Source organism: Rutidosis leptorrhynchoides, chromosome 10 (assembly GCF_046630445.1).
Source record: "Rutidosis leptorrhynchoides isolate AG116_Rl617_1_P2 chromosome 10, CSIRO_AGI_Rlap_v1, whole genome shotgun sequence".
NCBI classification, from domain to species: Eukaryota; Viridiplantae; Streptophyta; class Magnoliopsida; order Asterales; family Asteraceae; genus Rutidosis; species Rutidosis leptorrhynchoides.
The window spans coordinates 172972640-172991603 of record NC_092342.1 but is presented as its reverse complement, the minus strand read 5'-3'; positions in this window follow the sequence as shown (position 1 = coordinate 172991603).

Sequence of the window (18964 nt, the reverse complement as noted above, 5' to 3'; positions counted from 1 at the left end):
GTTATTGAAGAAAAAGCTAACTACGGCACCTATATTGTCATTGCCTGAAGGGAATGATGATTTTGTGATTTATTGTGATGCATCAAAGCAAGGTCTCGGTTGTGTATTAATGCAACGAACGAAGGTGATTGCTTATGCGTCTAGACAATTGAAGATTCACGAACAAAATTATACGACGCATGATTTGGAATTAGGCGCGGTTGTTTTTGCATTAAAGACTTGGAGGCACTACTTATATGGGGTCAAAAGTATTATATATACCGACCACAAAAGTCTTCAACACATATTTAATCAGAAACAACTGAATATGAGGCAGCGTAGGTGGATTGAATTATTGAATGATTACGACTTTGAGATTCGTTACCACCCGGGGAAGGCAAATGTGGTAGCCGATGCCTTGAGCAGGAAGGACAGAGAACCCATTCGAGTAAAATCTATGAATATAATGATTCATAATAACCTTACTACTCAAATAAAGGAGGCGCAACAAGGAGTTTTAAAAGAGGGAAATTTAAAGGATGAAATACCCAAAGGGTCGGAGAAGCATCTTAATATTCGGGAAGACGGAACCCGGTATAGGGCTGAAAGGATTTGGGTACCAAAATTTGGAGATATGAGAGAAATGGTACTTAGAGAAGCTCATAAAACCAGATACTCAATACATCCTGGAACGGGGAAGATGTACAAGGATCTCAAGAAACATTTTTGGTGGCCGGGTATGAAAGCCGATGTTGCTAAATACGTAGGAGGATGTTTGACGTGTTCTAAGGTCAAAGCTGAGCATCAGAAACCATCAGGTCTACTTCAACAACCCGAAATCCCGGAATGGAAATGGGAAAACATTACCATGGATTTCATCACTAAATTGCCAAGGACTGCAAGTGGTTTTGATACTATTTGGGTAATAGTTGATCGTCTCACCAAATCAGCACACTTCCTGCCAATAAGAGAAGATGACAAGATGGAGAAGTTAGCACGACTGTATTTGAAGGAAGTCGTCTCCAGACATGGAATACCAATCTCTATTATCTCTGATAGGGATGGCAGATTTATTTCAAGATTCTGGCAGACAATACAGCAAGCATTAGGAACTCGTCTAGACATGAGTACTGCCTATCATCCACAAACTGATGGGCAGAGCGAAAGGACGATACAAACGCTTGAAGACATGCTACGAGCATGTGTTATTGATTTCGGAAACAGTTGGGATCGACATCTACCGTTAGCAGAATTTTCCTACAACAACAGCTACCATTCAAGCATTGAGATGGCGCCGTTTGAAGCACTTTATGGTAGAAAGTGCAGGTCTCCGATTTGTTGGAGTGAAGTGGGGGATAGACAGATTACGGGTCCGGAGATTATACAAGAAACTACCGAGAAGATCATCCAAATTCAACAACGGTTGAAAACCGCCCAAAGTCGACAAAAGAGCTACGCTGACATTAAAAGAAAAGATATAGAATTTGAAATTGGAGAGATGGTCATGCTTAAAGTTGCACCTTGGAAAGGCGTTGTTCGATTTGGTAAACGAGGGAAATTAAATCCAAGGTATATTGGACCATTTAAGATTATTGATCGTGTCGGACCAGTAGCTTACAGACTTGAGTTACCTCAACAACTCGCGGCTGTACATAACACTTTCCACGTCTCGAATTTGAAGAAATGTTTTGCTAAAGAAGATCTCACTATTCCGTTAGATGAAATCCAAATCAACGAAAAACTTCAATTCATCGAAGAACCCGTCGAAATAATGGATCGTGAGGTTAAAAGACTTAAGCAAAACAAGATACCAATTGTTAAGGTTCGATGGAATGCTCGTAGAGGACCCGAGTTCACCTGGGAGCGTGAAGATCAGATGAAGAAGAAATACCCGCATCTATTTCCAGAAGATTCGTCAACACCTTCAACAGCTTAAAATTTCGGGACGAAATTTATTTAACGGGTAGGTACTGTAGTGACCCGAACTTTTCCATGTTTATATATATTAATTGAGATTGATATTTACATGATTAAATGTTTCCAACATGTTAAGCAATCAAACTTGTTAAGACTTGATTAATTGAAATATGTTTCATATAGACAATTGACCACCCAAGTTGACCGGTGATTCACGAACGTTAAAACTTGTAAAAACTATACGATGACATATATATGGTTATATATATAGTTAACATGTTTTTATTATAAGTATGTATCTCATTAGGTATTTTAACAATGAGTTATATACATAAAAATGAGACTATTAATTTAAGAAACTCGAAAACGATATATATAACGATTATCGTTATAACAACGTCTTACTAGGTACATATGAATCATATTAAGATATTGATACACTTGGTTAATTATGTTAAATGATAAGTAAATATATTATTAAGTGTATTAACAATGAAATACATATGTAAAAATAAGACTACTAACTTAATGATTTCGAAACGAGACATATATGTAACGATTATCGTTGTAACGACATTTAACTGTATATACATCATACTGAGATATATTATATATCATAATATCATGATAATATAACAATTTAATATCTCATTTGTTATAATAAACAATGGGTTAACAACATTCAACAAGATCGTTAACCTAAAGGTTTCAAAACAACATTTACATGTAACGACTAACGATGACTTAACGACTCAGTTAAAATGTATATACATGTAGTGTTTTAATATGTATTCATACACTTTTGAAAGACTTCAAGACACTTATCAAAATACTTCTACTTAACAAAAATGCTTACAATTACATCCTCGTTCAGTTTCATCAACAATTCTACTCGTATGCACCCGTATTCGTACTCGTACAATACACAGCTTTTAGATGTATGTACTATTGGTATATACACTCCAATGATCAGCTCTTAGCAGCCCATGTGAGTCACCTAACACATGTGGGAACCATCATTTGGCAACTAGCATGAAATATCTCATAAAATTACAAAAATATGAGTAATCATTCATGACTTATTTACATGAAAACAAAATTACATATCCTTTATATCTAATCCATACACCAACGACCAAAAACACCTACAAACACTTTCATTCTTCAATTTTCTTCATCTAATTGATCTCTCTCAAGTTCTATCTTCAAGTTCTAAGTGTTCTTCATAAATTCCAAAAGTTCTAGTTTCATAAAATCAAGAATACTTTCAAGTTTGCTAGCTCACTTCCAATCTTGTAAGGTGATCATCCAACCTCAAGAAATCTTTGTTTCTTACAGTAGGTTATCATTCTAATACAAGGTAATAATCATATTCAAACTTTGGTTCAATTTCTATAACTATAACAATCTTATTTCAAGTGATAATCTTACTTGAACTTGTTTTCGTGTCATGATTCTGCTTCAAGAACTTCGAGCCATCCAAGGATCCATTGAAGCTAGATCCACTTTTCTATTTTCCAGTAGGTTTATCCAAGGAACTTAAGGTAGTAATGATGTTCATAACATCATTCGATTCATACATATAAAGCTATCTTATTCGAAGGTTTAAACTTGTAATCACTAGAACATAGTTTAGTTAATTCTAAACTTGTTCGCAAATAAAAGTTAATCCTTCTAACTTGACTTTTAAAATCAACTAAACACATGTTCTATATCTATATGATATGCTAACTTAATGATTTAAAACCTGGAAACACGAAAAACACCGTAAAACCGGACTTACGCCGTCGTAGTAACCCCGCAGGCTGTTTGGGGTTAGTTAATTAAAAACTATGATAAACTTTGATTTAAAAGTTGTTATTCTGGGAAAATGATTTTTATTATGAACATGAAACTATATCCAAAAATTATGGTTACACTCAAAGTGGAAGTATGTTTTCTAAAATGGTCATCTAGACGTCGTTCTTTCGACTGAAATGACTACCTTTACAAAAACGACTTGTAACTTATTTTTCCGACTAAAAACCTATACTTTTCTGTTTAGATTCATAAAATAGAGTTCAATATGAAACCATAGCAATTTGATTCACTCAAAACGGATTTAAAATGAAGAAGTTATGGGTAAAACAAGATTGGATAATTTTTCTCATTTTAGCTACGTGAAAATTGGTAACAAATCTATTCCAACCATAACTTAATCAACTTGTATTGTATATTATGTAATCTTGAGATACCATAGACACGTATACAATGTTTCGACCTATCATGTCGACACATCTATATATATTTCGGAACAACCATAGACACTCTATATGTGAATGTTGGAGTTAGCTATACAGGGTTGAGGTTGATTCCAAAATATATATAGTTTGAGTTGTGATCAATACTGAGATACGTATACACTGGGTCGTGGATTGATTCAAGATAATATTTATCGATTTATTTCTGTACATCTAACTGTGGACAACTAGTTGTAGGTTACTAACGAGGACAGCTGACTTAATAAACTTAAAACATCAAAATATATTAAAAGTGTTGTAAATATATTTTGAACATACTTTGATATATATGTATATATTGTTATAGGTTCGTGAATCAACCAGTGGCCAAGTCTTACTTCCCGACGAAGTAAAAATCTGTGAAAGTGAGTTATAGTCCCACTTTTAAAATCTAATATTTTTGGGATGAGAATACATGCAGGTTTTATAAATGATTTACAAAATAGACACAAGTACGTGAAACTACATTCTATGGTTGAATTATCGAAATCGAATATGCCCCTTTTTATTAAGTCTGGTAATCTATGAATTAGGGAACAGACACCCTAATTGACGCGAATCCTAAAGATAGATCTATTGGGCCTAACAAACCCCATCCAAAGTACTGGATGCTTTAGTACTTCGAAATTTATATCATATCCGAAGGGTGTCCCGGAATGATGGGGATATTCTTATATATGCATCTTGTTAATGTCGGTTACCAGGTGTTCACCATATGAATGATTTTTATCTCTATGTATGGGATGTGTATTGAAATATGAAATCTTGTGGTCTATTATTATGATTTGATATATATAGGTTAAACCTATAACTCACCAACATTTTTGTTGACGTTTTAAGCATGTTTATTCTCAGGTGATTATTAAGAGCTTCCGCTGTCGCATACTTAAATAAGGACGAGATTTAGAGTCCATGCTTGTATGATATTGTGTAAAAACTGCATTCAAGAAACTTATTTTGTTGTAACATATTTGTATTGTAAACCATTATGTAATGGTCGTGTGTAAACAGGATATTTTAGATTATCATTATTTGATAATCTACGTAAAGCTTTTTAAAACCTTTATCTATGAAATAAAGGTTATGGTTTGTTTTAAAAATGAATGCAGTCTTTGAAAAACGTCTCATATAGAGGTCAAAACCTCGCAACGAAATCAATTAATATGGAACGTTTTTAGTCAATAAGAACGGGACATTTCATGTAGTTCATTGTTAATATACTTAATGATATGTTTACTTATCATAGTATCATGTTAACTATATATATATCCATATATATGTCATCATATAGTTTTTACAAGTTTTAACGTTCGTGAATCACCGGTCAACTTGGGTGGTCAATTGTCTATATGAAACATATTTCAATTAATCAAGTCTTAACAAGTTTGATTGCTTAACATGTTGGAAACATTTAATCATGTAAATATCAATCTCAATTAATATATATAAACATGGAAAAGTTCGGGTCACTACAATCACCTACTTCAAATTGCACATGCTGCACTTTCTTGTTATAATATTTTGCCATTTTATGTTTGTGATCCGCTTGCCGGATGGCGGCCATCAACCTTCTTTCCTCAAATAAATTGAGATTCTCTTTTAACACGTCAGAATTAACCACAATATCAAATGCCATAATGCGTTGCGTTGGCACACATATCTCAGCCGGTATCACTGCCTCTGTTCCATACACCAGACTGAAAGGTGTTTCCCCCGTGCTCCGCTTTGGCGTCGTCCGGTGTGCCCACAATACATTTGGCAATTCATCCACCCATCCAGTTTGACTTAGACCTAATCTTGCCTTAATGCCAGCAACAATTTCCTTGTTGGTAACCTCCACGTGTCCGTTCACTTGAGGATTAGCAACAGATGTAAAATTTTGTTTGATGCCCAGCTCTTCACACCAACTCCAAAATGGATTTTCTACAAATTGCTTGCCGTTATCGCTAACTATTTCATTTGGCACCCCATAACGGCATATAATATCATGCCAAACAAATTTCTTGACATTTTCTCCTGTGATTTTTGCTAAAGCCTTTGCTTCAACCCATTTCGTGAAAAAATCGATTGCTACCACCAAGAACTTAGCATTACCAGTGGTCCTATTGAATGGCCCCACAATGTCAATAGCCCATTTACAGAACGGCCAAGCGGATAATACCAGTATCAAGTCATACTTTGGAAGACACTGAATTGTTCCATGCATCTGACAATTCTCACATGTTTTGATGATTTCTGCAACATCCCGATAAAGTGAAGGCCAAAAATACCCTTGTCGCATGATCCGTGATGCCAAAGTACGGAAACTGGAATGTTGCGAACAGACTCCTTCATGCATTTCTTTGACCACCTTTAACGCTTCATCATTGGTTAGACACCTTAACAACGGACCACTGTATGATTTTCGATAAAGGATGCCACTAACTATTTCATACATTGGTGCAGTCACTCTTATTCTTCTTGCTTCCGCCTTATCAACAGGTAACCATCCGTCATGAAAATATCTCAAATACGGAGTCATCCAAGTTTCCTTAGCTTCTTCAACTATTGCAATAATTGGTTTTCCATGTATTGATTTCTCCTTAAGTTCTTCAACCAACACTCGTTTGTGCAAATGATCCAATGTTAACGTGGCTAACTTGCTCAAAACATCAGCTTTTTTGTTCTTATTTAGAGGGATTTGCACGACTTCAAGGTTATCAAATTTCTTTGAAATTGCTTCCACCAACTTTACATATTGCCTCATGGATGCATCCCTTGCATCGAATGTTCCATTAACCTGCTGGGAAACAATTTGAGAATCAACATATGCTCGTAAATTTGTTATGCCCATTTCTACCGCTATGCGGAGGCCGGAGAGTAACGCCTCATACTCTGCTTCATTGTTTGAAGCATAAAAACAGAATTTTAGTGCATAAGTATATTCTTCACCGTCTGGACTTGTTAAAACTAGCCCTGCACCTGTTCCCTCTTCACTGGATGCCCCATCAGTGTGTAACTCCCACTCATGCTGTGATGGTGCCATTTTGTTATCATACTCTACTTTTTCATTTGTCTCCAAGAGGAAATCTGCCAAAATTTGCCCTTTAACTGCATTTTGAGGAGCAAAATTGATTTCATACTCCCCCAACTCGATGGCCCATTTTGCTAAAGGGCCAGATGATTCTGGGCGCCGGAGTATTTGCTTCAATGGTTGATCTGTCAACACTAAGATGGGATGACCTTGAAAATAACTTCGTAGACGTCGTGCAGTATGCACAAGGGCATAAACCATTCGGTGAAGTGGTGGATAATTTGTTTCACTAAGCTGCAACACCTTGCTAACAAAATATATGGGCATTTGCACGTCGCTCCGTTCTGCGATTAGAACATAACTTATTGCTTCCTTTGAGACAGCTAAGTATAAAATTATGGTTTCCCCCTCTTTTGGTGCTGTTAACGTAGGTAATGTTTTTAACAACTGCTTGATCTCTTGGAATGCATTTTCGGCTTCCGCCGTCCACATAAAATCTTTTTTATTCAGACAGCCCTTTAACACCTTCATGAATGGAAGTGACTTTTCAACTGCTCTGGACAAGAATCTTGTTAATGCTGCTAGACATCCATGTAACCGTTGAACATCCTTCTTGCTAGTTGGTGACTTCATATCTTCAATTGCTTGAATTTTCTTAGGATTAGCTTTAATTCCACGTTCTGTGACAATATGACCTAAGAATTTTCCCTCTTCCACACCAAACGTGCACTTCTTGGGATTTAATTTCATGTTAATTTTTCGCAGAGATGCAAAAGTTTCCTGTATATCTCGTAACATCTTTTCTTCAGTATGACTTTTGATGACAATGTCATCAACGTAAGCTTCTAAGTTTCGCCCAATTTGATCCTTAAACGCCATATTAATAAGTCGTTGATATGTTGCTCCTGCATTCTTCAAACCAAAAGGCATTTTCATATAACAGAATATGCCTTCCGTCGTGTGAAAAGCCGTTTTGTCTTCATCCTTTAAAGCCATCGGGATTTGATGATATCCCTTAGCTGCATCTAGAAAACATTTGAATCGATACCCTGCTAATGATTCAACCTTCCAATCAATTTCAGGTAAAGGATAATTGTCCTTTGGACATGCTTTATTGATATCCGTGAAATCCACACACATCCGCCATGAATTATCCGGCTTCCTAACCATGACCAGATTGGCTACCCATGTCTGATATTTGACCTCTCGCAAGATCCCAGCATCTACCAAACTTCGTACCTCATCACGAAGGAACTTGCTTCTTTCTGGCGCCATGCGACGCTTTTTCTGACAAACAGGATGTACATTGGGGTTCACATTTAGCCTATGCTCTGCAATTTCCCTTGGAACACCGGTCATATCAGACGGCTGCCAGGCAAAAACGTCTAAATTTGTTGTCAAAATATTGTATAATTTTTCTCTACATTCAGTAGACAACGTATGCCCAATTATGATTTTCTGATCTGGAAATTTAAGATTTGGTGAAATTGACCCATCATCGTGTATGATTGGCTTAATTACTGCCTTTGTTACTTGGGCACACTCAATTGACTTCTGCCGTTCTGCATATAACGTTGCCACTCCGCCTGGTGTTGGAAACTTCATCATACCATGTACAGTTGACGTTACAGCTCCAAACGTCATTAAAGCAGTTCTTCCCAAAATTATGTTGTACTGTGAATTTGCTTTAACTACCAAGAACTCAATGTTGGCTGTACGTCTTAGGGGTGGCTTGCCCAAGGTTACTTCAAGCAAAATACTTCCCTCAGACCACGATGGCTCACTTGTAAAACTTGCCAACGGCACATATGTTTCCTTCATTCCCTCTTGTACATCTTTGGGTAGCTGTATGAAACAATGTTCATACATAATGTCTGCTCCAGCTCCTGTGTCAGTGTAAATGTTGCGTATTAAGCAATTTGCAACTCGCGCTTCTATAACTACTGGACCATCAGATGGGTTTGTGTTACACATAGAAGGAAATGATATTAATTGTTCTTCCCAATCTTCTAATACTTCTGCCTTCCTTCGTTGTCCAGCTTTCCATGGATGTATCATGCCCATTTCTATGGGTATGAATTCATTATCCTCGCCGTTTTTATCAGTATTGGTGAGATGATTCATCTTAATAATGGATGGCGCCATTGTTAACACCTATTTCCTTATGAGGTAAGGCTTAGTATGTCAACAAGAGACTAGAAGTGATCTAGCTTTAGGAGGGCAGAGTGTTGCCGATTGATTTTTACCCTCGGGAAATAATCCCTGCAGACCCGGTTCACAAGTGTAGAAACTTATGGGGTGGCTTAATCAATCTGTCGTTCGTAGAGCGTATAAGTGCTAGCCGGATGACTTCTAGTGAGAGAAAGTAGAGAGAGAAAGAGAAGTGAAGTCTCAGCTCTCAAAGTTGTCAGAATATCTGAACTGTGTAAAATGACGACCCAAGGGGTCTATTTATAGTGTTAGATCCACCAGATTGCTCGGAGACACGTGTCAGATGATGATACGTTCTGTTATTCGTGGTCCGAAATTTATGCTGAAAGTGCCGTTCTCCGGCGAGGGCTTACACGCTAGGCGGCCTTCAGGGATTATGCATGACGGAGCAGCCTGTACTGAAATGTCCCGTTCTTATTGATTAAAAACGTTCCATATTAATTGATTTCGTTGCGAGGTTTTGACCTCTATATGAGACGTTTTTCAAATACTGCATTCATTTTAAAACAAACCATAACCTTTATTTCATCAATAAAGGTTTAAAAAGCTTTACGTAGATTATCAAATAATGATAATCTAAAATATCCTGTTTACACACGACCATTACATAATGGTTTACAATACAAATATGTTACAACAAAATAAGTTTCTTGAATGCAGTTTTTACACAATATCATACAAGCATGGACTCCAAATCTCGTCCTTATTTAAGTATGCGACAGCGGAAGCTCTTAATAATCACCTGAGAATAAACATGCTTAAAACGTCAACAAAAATGTTGGTGAGTTATAGGTTTAACCTATATATATCAAATCATAATAATAGACCACAAGATTTCATATTTCAATACGCATCCCATACATAGAGATAAAAATCATTCATATGGTGAACACCTGGTAACCGACATTAACAAGATGCATATATAAGAATATCCCCATCATTCCGGGACACCCTTCGGATATGATATAAATTTCGAAGTACTAAAGCATCCGGTACTTTGGATGGGGCTTGTTGGGCCCGATAGATCTATCTTTAGGATTCACGTCAATTAGGGTGTCTGTTCCCTAATTCTTAGATTACCAGACTTAATTAAAAGGGGCATATTCGATTTCGATAATTCAACCATAGAATGTAGTTTCACGTACTTGTGTCTATTTTGTAAATCATTTATAAAACCTGCATGTATTCTCATCCCAAAAATATTAGATTTTAAAAGTAGGACTATAACTCACTTTCACAGATTTTTACTTCGTCGGGAAGTAAGACTTGGCCACTGGTTGATTCACGAACCTATAACAATATATACATATATATCAAAGTATGTTCAAAATATATTTACAACACTTTTAATATTTTTTGATGTTTTAAGTTTATTAAGTCAGCTGTCCTCGTTAGTAACCTACAACTAGTTGTCCACAGTTAGATGTACAGAAATAAATCGATAAATATTATCTTGAATCAATCCACGACCCAGTGTATACGTATCTCAGTATTGATCACAACTCAAACTATATATATTTTGGAATCAACCTCAACCCTGTATAGCTAACTCCAACATTCACATATAGAGTGTCTATGGTTGTTCCGAAATATATATAGATGTGTCGACATGATAGGTCGAAACATTGCATACGTGTCTATGGTATCTCAAGATTACATAATATACAATACAAGTTGATTAAGTTATGGTTGGAATAGATTTGTTACCAATTTTCACGTAGCTAAAATGAGAAAAATTATCCAATCTTGTTTTACTCATAACTTCTTCATTTTGAATCCGTTTTGAGTGAATCAAATTGCTATGGTTTCATATTGAACTCTATTTTATGAATCTAAACAGAAAAGTATAGGTTTATAGTCGGAAAAATAAGTTACAAGTCGTTTTTGTAAAGGTAGTCATTTCAGTCGAAAGAACGACGTCTAGATGACCATTTTAGAAAACATACTTCCACTTTGAGTTTAACCATAATTTTTGGATATAGTTTCATGTTCATAATAAAAATCATTTTCTCAGAATAACAACTTTTAAATCAAAGTTTATCATAGTTTTTAATTAACTAACTCAAAACAGCCCGCGGTGTTACTACGACGGCGTAAATCCGGTTTTACGGTGTTTTTCGTGTTTCCAGGTTTTAAATCATTAAGTTAGCATATAATATACATATAGAACATGTGTTTAGTTGATTTTAAAAGTCAAGTTAGAAGGATTAACTTTTGTTTGCGAACAAGTTTAGAATTAACTAAACTATGTTCTAGTGATTACAAGTTTAAACCTTCGAATAAGATAGCTTTATATGTATGAATCGAATGATGTTATGAACATCATTACTACCTTAAGTTCCTTGGATAAACCTACTGGAAAATAGAAAAATGGATCTAGCTTCAACAGATCCTTGGATGGCTCGAAGTTCTTGAAGCAGAATCATGACACGAAAACAAGTTCAAGTAAGATCATCACTTGAAATAAGATTGTTATAGTTATAGAAATTGAACCAAAGTTTGAATATGATTATTACCTTGTATTAGAATGATAACCTACTGTAAGAAACAAAGATTTCTTGAGGTTGGATGATCACCTTACAAGATTGGAAGTGAGCTAGCAAACTTGAAAGTATTCTTGATTTTATGTAACTAGAACTTGTAGAATATATGAAGAACACTTAGAAGTTGAAGATAGAACTTGAAAGATATCAATTAGATGAAGAAAATTGAAGAATGAAAGTGTTTGTAGGTGTTTTTAGTCGTTGGTGTATGGATTAGATATAAAGGATATGTAATTTTGTTTTCATGTAAATAAGTCATGAATGATTACTCATATTTTTGTAATTTTATGAGATATTTCATGCTAGTTGCCAAATGATGGTTCCCACATGTGTTAGGTGACTCACATGGGCTGCTAAGAGCTGATCATTGGAGTGTATATACCAATAGTACATACATCTAAAAGCTGTGTATTGTACGAGTACGAATACGGGTGCATACGAGTAGAATTGTTGATGAAACTGAACGAGGATGTAATTGTAAGCATTTTTGTTAAGTAGAAGTATTTTAATAAGTGTCTTGAAGTCTTTCAAAAGTGTATGAATACATATTAAAACACTACATGTATATACATTTTAACTGAGTCGTTAAGTCATCGTTAGTCGTTACATGTAAATGTTGTTTTGAAACCTTTAGGTTAACGATCTTATTGAATGTTGTTAACCCATTATTTATTATAACAAATTAGATGTTAAATTGTTATATTATCATGATATTATGATATATAATATATCTTAGTATGATGTATATCCAGTTAAATGTCGTTACAACGATAATCGTTACATATATGTCTCGTTTCGAAATCATTAAGTTAGTAGTCTTATTTTTACATATGTATTTCATTGTTAATACACTTAATAATATATTTAATTATCATTTAACATAATTAACCAAGTGTATCAATATCTTAATATGATTCATATGTACCTAGTAAGACGTTGTTATAACGATAATCGTTATATATATCATTTTCGAGTTTCTTAAATTAATAGTCTCATTTTTATGTATATAACTCATTGTTAAAATACCTAATGAGATACATACTTATAATAAAAACATGTTAACTATATATATAACCATATATATGTCATCGTATAGTTTTTATAAGTTTTAACGTTCGTGAATCACCGGTCAACTTGGGTAGTCAATTGTCTATATGAAACCTATTTCAATTAATCAAGTCTTAACAAGTTTGATTGCTTAACATGTTGGAAACATTTAATCATGTAAATATCAATCTCAATTAATATATATAAACATGGAAAAGTTCGGGTCACTACATGTACAGCGGAGAACGCTGGACGGATAATTCCACAAAACTGTTGTTTCCCGCCTTCCTGATGCTATTTTTATGCAACCATTATGCCTTTTATGTGTGTATACGATAGGATACACCATTAATATCCATTAGCTATTAGTGTAGCTAACATTTCAACTTCATCAATTGGTTCAGTTCCTTCTCCTAAAGAACATTCTCCTGTTCCTTGTAATTCTGGAAATTCTTCTAATAATTCTGCATGTGAATCTATAGTTTGAATATAATAACATGTATCATCTGCAGATTGCGGTTGTTGCATTGCTCTATCAACTGAAAAGGTAACACTCTCGTCCTCTATACTTAGGGTCAATTTTTGACCAAACACGTCTATCATTGCTTTAGTCGTGTTTAAGAATGGTCTTCCTAATATGAGAGGAACTTGAGAATCTTCTTCCATGTCCCGAACAACAAAATCTACTGGAAATACTAAAGTACCAACTTTAACTAGCATGTTCTCCATTATCCCTCTAGGATATTTTATTGATCTATCGGCTAGTTGTATACTTATTCTTGTTGGTTTCAATTCTCCAAGGTCTAGTTTAGTGTATAGTGAATACGGCATTAGATTTATACTAGTACCTAAGTCTGCTAATGCTTCTATTGAACTCAGACTACCCAGAAAACATGGAATTGTGAAACTTCCTGGATCAGATAATTTTTCTGGTATCTTATTCAACAGCACTGCTGAACAATTAGCATTCATAGTAACAGCCGAGAGTTCTTCCATTTTCTTTCTATTTGAGATTAGATCTTTCAAGAATTTAGCATATCTAGGCATTCCTGAAATCACATCAATGAAAGGAAGATTTACATTTATCTGTTTAAACATATCCAAGAATTTGGATTGCTCGGCTTCAAGTTTTTCTTTTTTCATTTTACTTGGGTAAGGAAGTGGTGGTTGGTATGGTTTAACATAAGGTTTAGCCTTAACTATGTTATCTTCATTAAACTTTTCAACTACCGGTTTTTTTTCTTTATCTTGAGCAGGTTGTGGTTCTTGTGGAGTAGGAATAGCTTCATCAGAAGTTACTGGTATTTCAGGTGGTTTAAGTGTTGTACCACTTCTTGTGGTAATGGCTTTAGCTGTTTCATTTTGGGGGTTAGCATTTGTATCACTAGGTAAACCTCCCGGTTTTCTTTCACCTATTAACCTTGCTAGGTTACTTACTTCCTGTTCCAGATTTTGAATAGAAGTTTGTTAATTTTTAAATGCTTGAGCATTTTGTTCATTAGTTTGTTTCTGAGATGTGAAAAACTGCGTTTGAGTTTCAACTAGCTTTGTCATCATATCTTCTAAATTCGGCTTTTTATCATCGGGTTGTGGTGGTTTGTTTTGAAAATTAGGTCTTTGCTGGTTGTAAGTATTATTGGATACTTGTTGATTACTAGGACCTTGTTAATTGTTGTATGGAATATTTCGGTTATAATTCTGGTTTTGATTGTAGATTGGTCTTGGCGGTTGATAATTATTCTGATAATTATTTCCAGGCCTTTGGTTTATGTATGAAATATTCTCTCTTTGTTCCATTGTTAGTTCATTACTGAGACAATCTTTTGTCAAATGTGGTCCTCCACACTGCTCACAACTAATTCGTATTGAGTGAATATCTTTAGTCATCTTTTCCATTCGTCTCTCGACAGCGTCTATCTTTGCTGAAATGGAATCTAAGTCATGGCTAGAATCGGCTCTAGCTGCTTTAGATGATCTAACGATATCTTTTTCTTGGTGCCACTCATGTGAGTGGGAAGCAGTGTTATCAATAATTATGTAAGCATCAGTTTCGGTTTTCTTCATAATAGAACCACCAGCTGCTATATCGATGTCTTCTTGTAGTGATGTCGCATCCTTGGTAGAATATTTCTACTATTTGACAGGTGTCTAAACCATGTTGCGGACATCCTCTTAATAACTTTCCAAATCTAGTCCACGCCTCATATAGAGTTTCATTCGGTTTCTGTGTGAATGTAACAATTTCTTCTTGAAGTCTTACGGCTTTAGATGCCGGAAAGAATTTTTTAAGAAATTTTTCAACTAAAACGTCCCATGTATCAATCGCCCCTTCAGGCAACGATTCCAACCAATCTTTGGCTTCTCCCTTTAAAGTCCAAGGAAATAACATGAGATATATCTGTTCATCCTCAACTTCTCTTATTTTAAATAGTGTGCAGATCATATTAAAGGTACGAAGATGTTCGTTTGGATCTTCCTTCGGCGCACCACTAAATTGGCTTTGATTAGTCACCATATGTAGAATTTGTCCTTTGATTTCATAATCTGGCGCATTAATGTCTGGATGAGTAATTGCGTGACCTTGGCCAGTGCGTTTAGCTCTCATTCGGTCTTCCATACTTAAAGGTTCCAGATTCTCCATAATTGAATTTGTTGAATCGGAATCACTAGAGGATTCTGATTTAATGGTTCGTTCCTCAACAATCTCTGTTTGAATGATTGGTGGTTTCGGAGGAAAAATTAATGGTTCAGGATCTATGAATTATCCCTGAATATTCTCCGAATTCTCAATTGTGAGGTCGGTTTCAAAAAATGGATTATCGGAAATTTGAATTGGAGTACTTGGTCGACTGGATGACGATTCTAAAGAAAAATCAACGGCGGTAATATTTGCTAGATGTCTTGATCTAGTTACAGGTGGTGAACGTACAAAAGGTGGTGAACGTCTTGCTCGGTGCATTCACTGAATATCCTATTAGTTTTTAAAAAGGAAAGAAAAATTATATAAGTTATCCAATTAATAGACTTTTCTGATTTTGCCCACGTTTCGAATAGCCAAAAGATGCAGCAGAGGGGCAGGATTCGTTTGGTCTCAATATAATTGAGGACTGTTTGGCTCCAATAACCCGGTCCACGTACAAATCCAACTATTACTACGAACCAGAAAATTTTGATGTCTATTAATTTAACCACTTAAAATAAATTTTCGTAATTTTAAGAAATTTAGATAAGAAGTAGAATAAAAATCTATGTCCTAAAAACTAGAATAGCGAGAAATAAGAAAGAAAAAGAGCGCGTCGAAAAAGAAAAGGGTTGAAAAATAAAAGGCGTCAAAAAATAAGAAATAATAAAAAAATGACTTATAGAACTTAAAAAACACTCGACTAACCCAACCTTATTACTATCACTAACTTAAAATTATAATCGCAAATTGAGATTACTAATTGGAGTGATAATTGATACATAGGTAAAAGGTGTCGAAAAATAAAAATAAAAAAGTAGCGCGTCTAAACTTAAAAAGGAACTAAAAACTAAAAACTAAAAATTGCGTCTAAAAATATTAAAGCTTAAAATTAAAACTATATCCCAAATGGCAATATCTTAAAAAGGAACTAAAACTTAAAAAGGCGTCGCAAAAAAGCACATAAATCTTAGTCTAAAGAAAAAGCACATAAGGGATTTTACGGCAAAGCCTAACAATCTAGAAATAAAAATAACTATGGCAAAAACTATATTTAAAACTAATTATGAGCAAAAAATACAAAAATTACGCTAAAACAATTAAAAAGAGATAAAATATAAAAATATACTAAAAGTTGTAAAAAGTACAATTTTTATAAAAATATTATTTTTATATTATTTATTTTATAAAACTATTAATTTTATAAACTAATTACACTAATTTAACTAAAAATACAAAATAAAAATAAAAACTAAATTATATAATAAAAATACCCTAATTAGGGTTTAATTTAAATAATAATAATAAAAACCCGTAATAAATGCAGGATTAGGGTTCGGTGTAACCCGTGTCAGACGGCTCCGTGAGTCGCGATGTTTCCAGTTAAAAACCCCCGCAAGTCGCGGGGTTTGTATTTTCAAACGTGTACCAGGCTAAAATCATTCGGTTTCTGTTTTTTATTTATATTTTTATATATATATATATTTTTTTTTTATTTTTCTGTTTTTAATTTAATTAAAATATTTATATAATTTAAATAAAATTTATCTTTAAAAACTAAGATAGAAATAAAATACTTTATAACAATCTAAAAAAAATATATTTATATATATTTATATTATTTTTTTCAGTTTTTTAAAATTTTTTTATATTTTAAATAAACACAAAATATTTAAATAAAATTTATGTTTTTTATAAAATAAAAATAAAGAAACTTTATAAAACTTAAATATTTAACAAATTCTTAAAAATATTTATATTTTTGTTTTTTTATATTTTTGAATATTTAAAACGTATTTTTACAAAAGCATATTTTTTTATATTAGCGTTGCGCTTCCGGCTTTTAAGCTAGATGTTCCCCGGCAGTGGCGCCAAAAATACTTGATGTTATGTGAGGTGTATATAAAATAGCTTATATTTTTACAGGAAAAACTATTAAATACGATACAATTTTACACAAGATATTTATTTATTTAGAGAATGGATATACTTAAACCTTGCTACAACAATTATAGGCAGTGTACCTAATCGTACAGTAGTGTAGTTTTTAGTAAGTCCGGTTCGTTCCACAGGGAATCTTTTAATCAAAGCTTAACGCTATATTAGTTTTATTTTATAAAAATACAAATATATGTATAAGTAATATTATTATTATAAAGGGGGGTTTTTACCGTTTAATGACCGGTTTGTCGATTTTAAAACTTTAAGTCGCAGTTAAAACCAAATGTAAAATATTAAAAATAAATACAAGACTTAATTTAAAGCGTAAAGTAAATAACGATAATGGAATTGCGATAAATAAAAGTGCGATAAAATAAAATTGCGATAATTAAAAAGTACGATAATTAAAAGTGCAATTAAATACAATAACAATAAATAAAAGTACGATAATTAGAAGTGCAATTAAATATAAAATAAAGGAAATTAAATATGAAATAAAATAATTATGCTTATTTAAACTTCCGTAATCATGATGTTTGACGTGTTGATTTTAGTTTTATGCCCATGGGTTAATTGTCCTTTGTCCTGGATTATTTAATATGTCCATCTGGTTTTTGTCCATAACAATCCATCAGTCATAAATATAAAGTGCGAGTATCCTCGTCAAATTATCCTTATACCCGAAGTTAAATATTCCAACTAATTGGGGACTTAAACTGTAACAAGATTTTAATACTTTGTTTAATAATTACACCAGGTTATCGACTGCGTGTAACCCAAGGTTTTAATACTTTGTTAACAATTATGCCAAGTGTCCTTGTACATAATTTCACCCCTGTTTTAATAATTCTAGTGACTATTAATCCATTCCCGTATCCGGTTAAATGAATGATTATTCGTACATATAAATATCCCGCCCATCGTGTCCGATTGAGTGTATATGGTTATTTATAGGGACGTCCAATTGTAAATCTTTATATTAAAATTAACAAACTATCATTTAGTTAAACAAATATAAAGCCCATTAATAGCCCATAGTCTAATTTCCACAAGTGTCGTTCTTTTGTCCAAACCCCAATTATGGTACAAAGCCCAATTACCCAATTTTAGTAATTAGCCCAACATCATGATTACTTTGTTTTAAATAAGCATAATAATAACTTAGCTACGAGACATTAAATTAAAAAGGTTGAACATAACTTACAATGATTAAAAATAGCGTAGCGTTACACGGACATAATTTCGACTTACACCCTTACAACATTCGCTAACATACCCTTTATTATTAGAATTAAAATTAAAATTAAAATTAAAATATAAATTATAAATATAAATATTACATATAGATATAGAG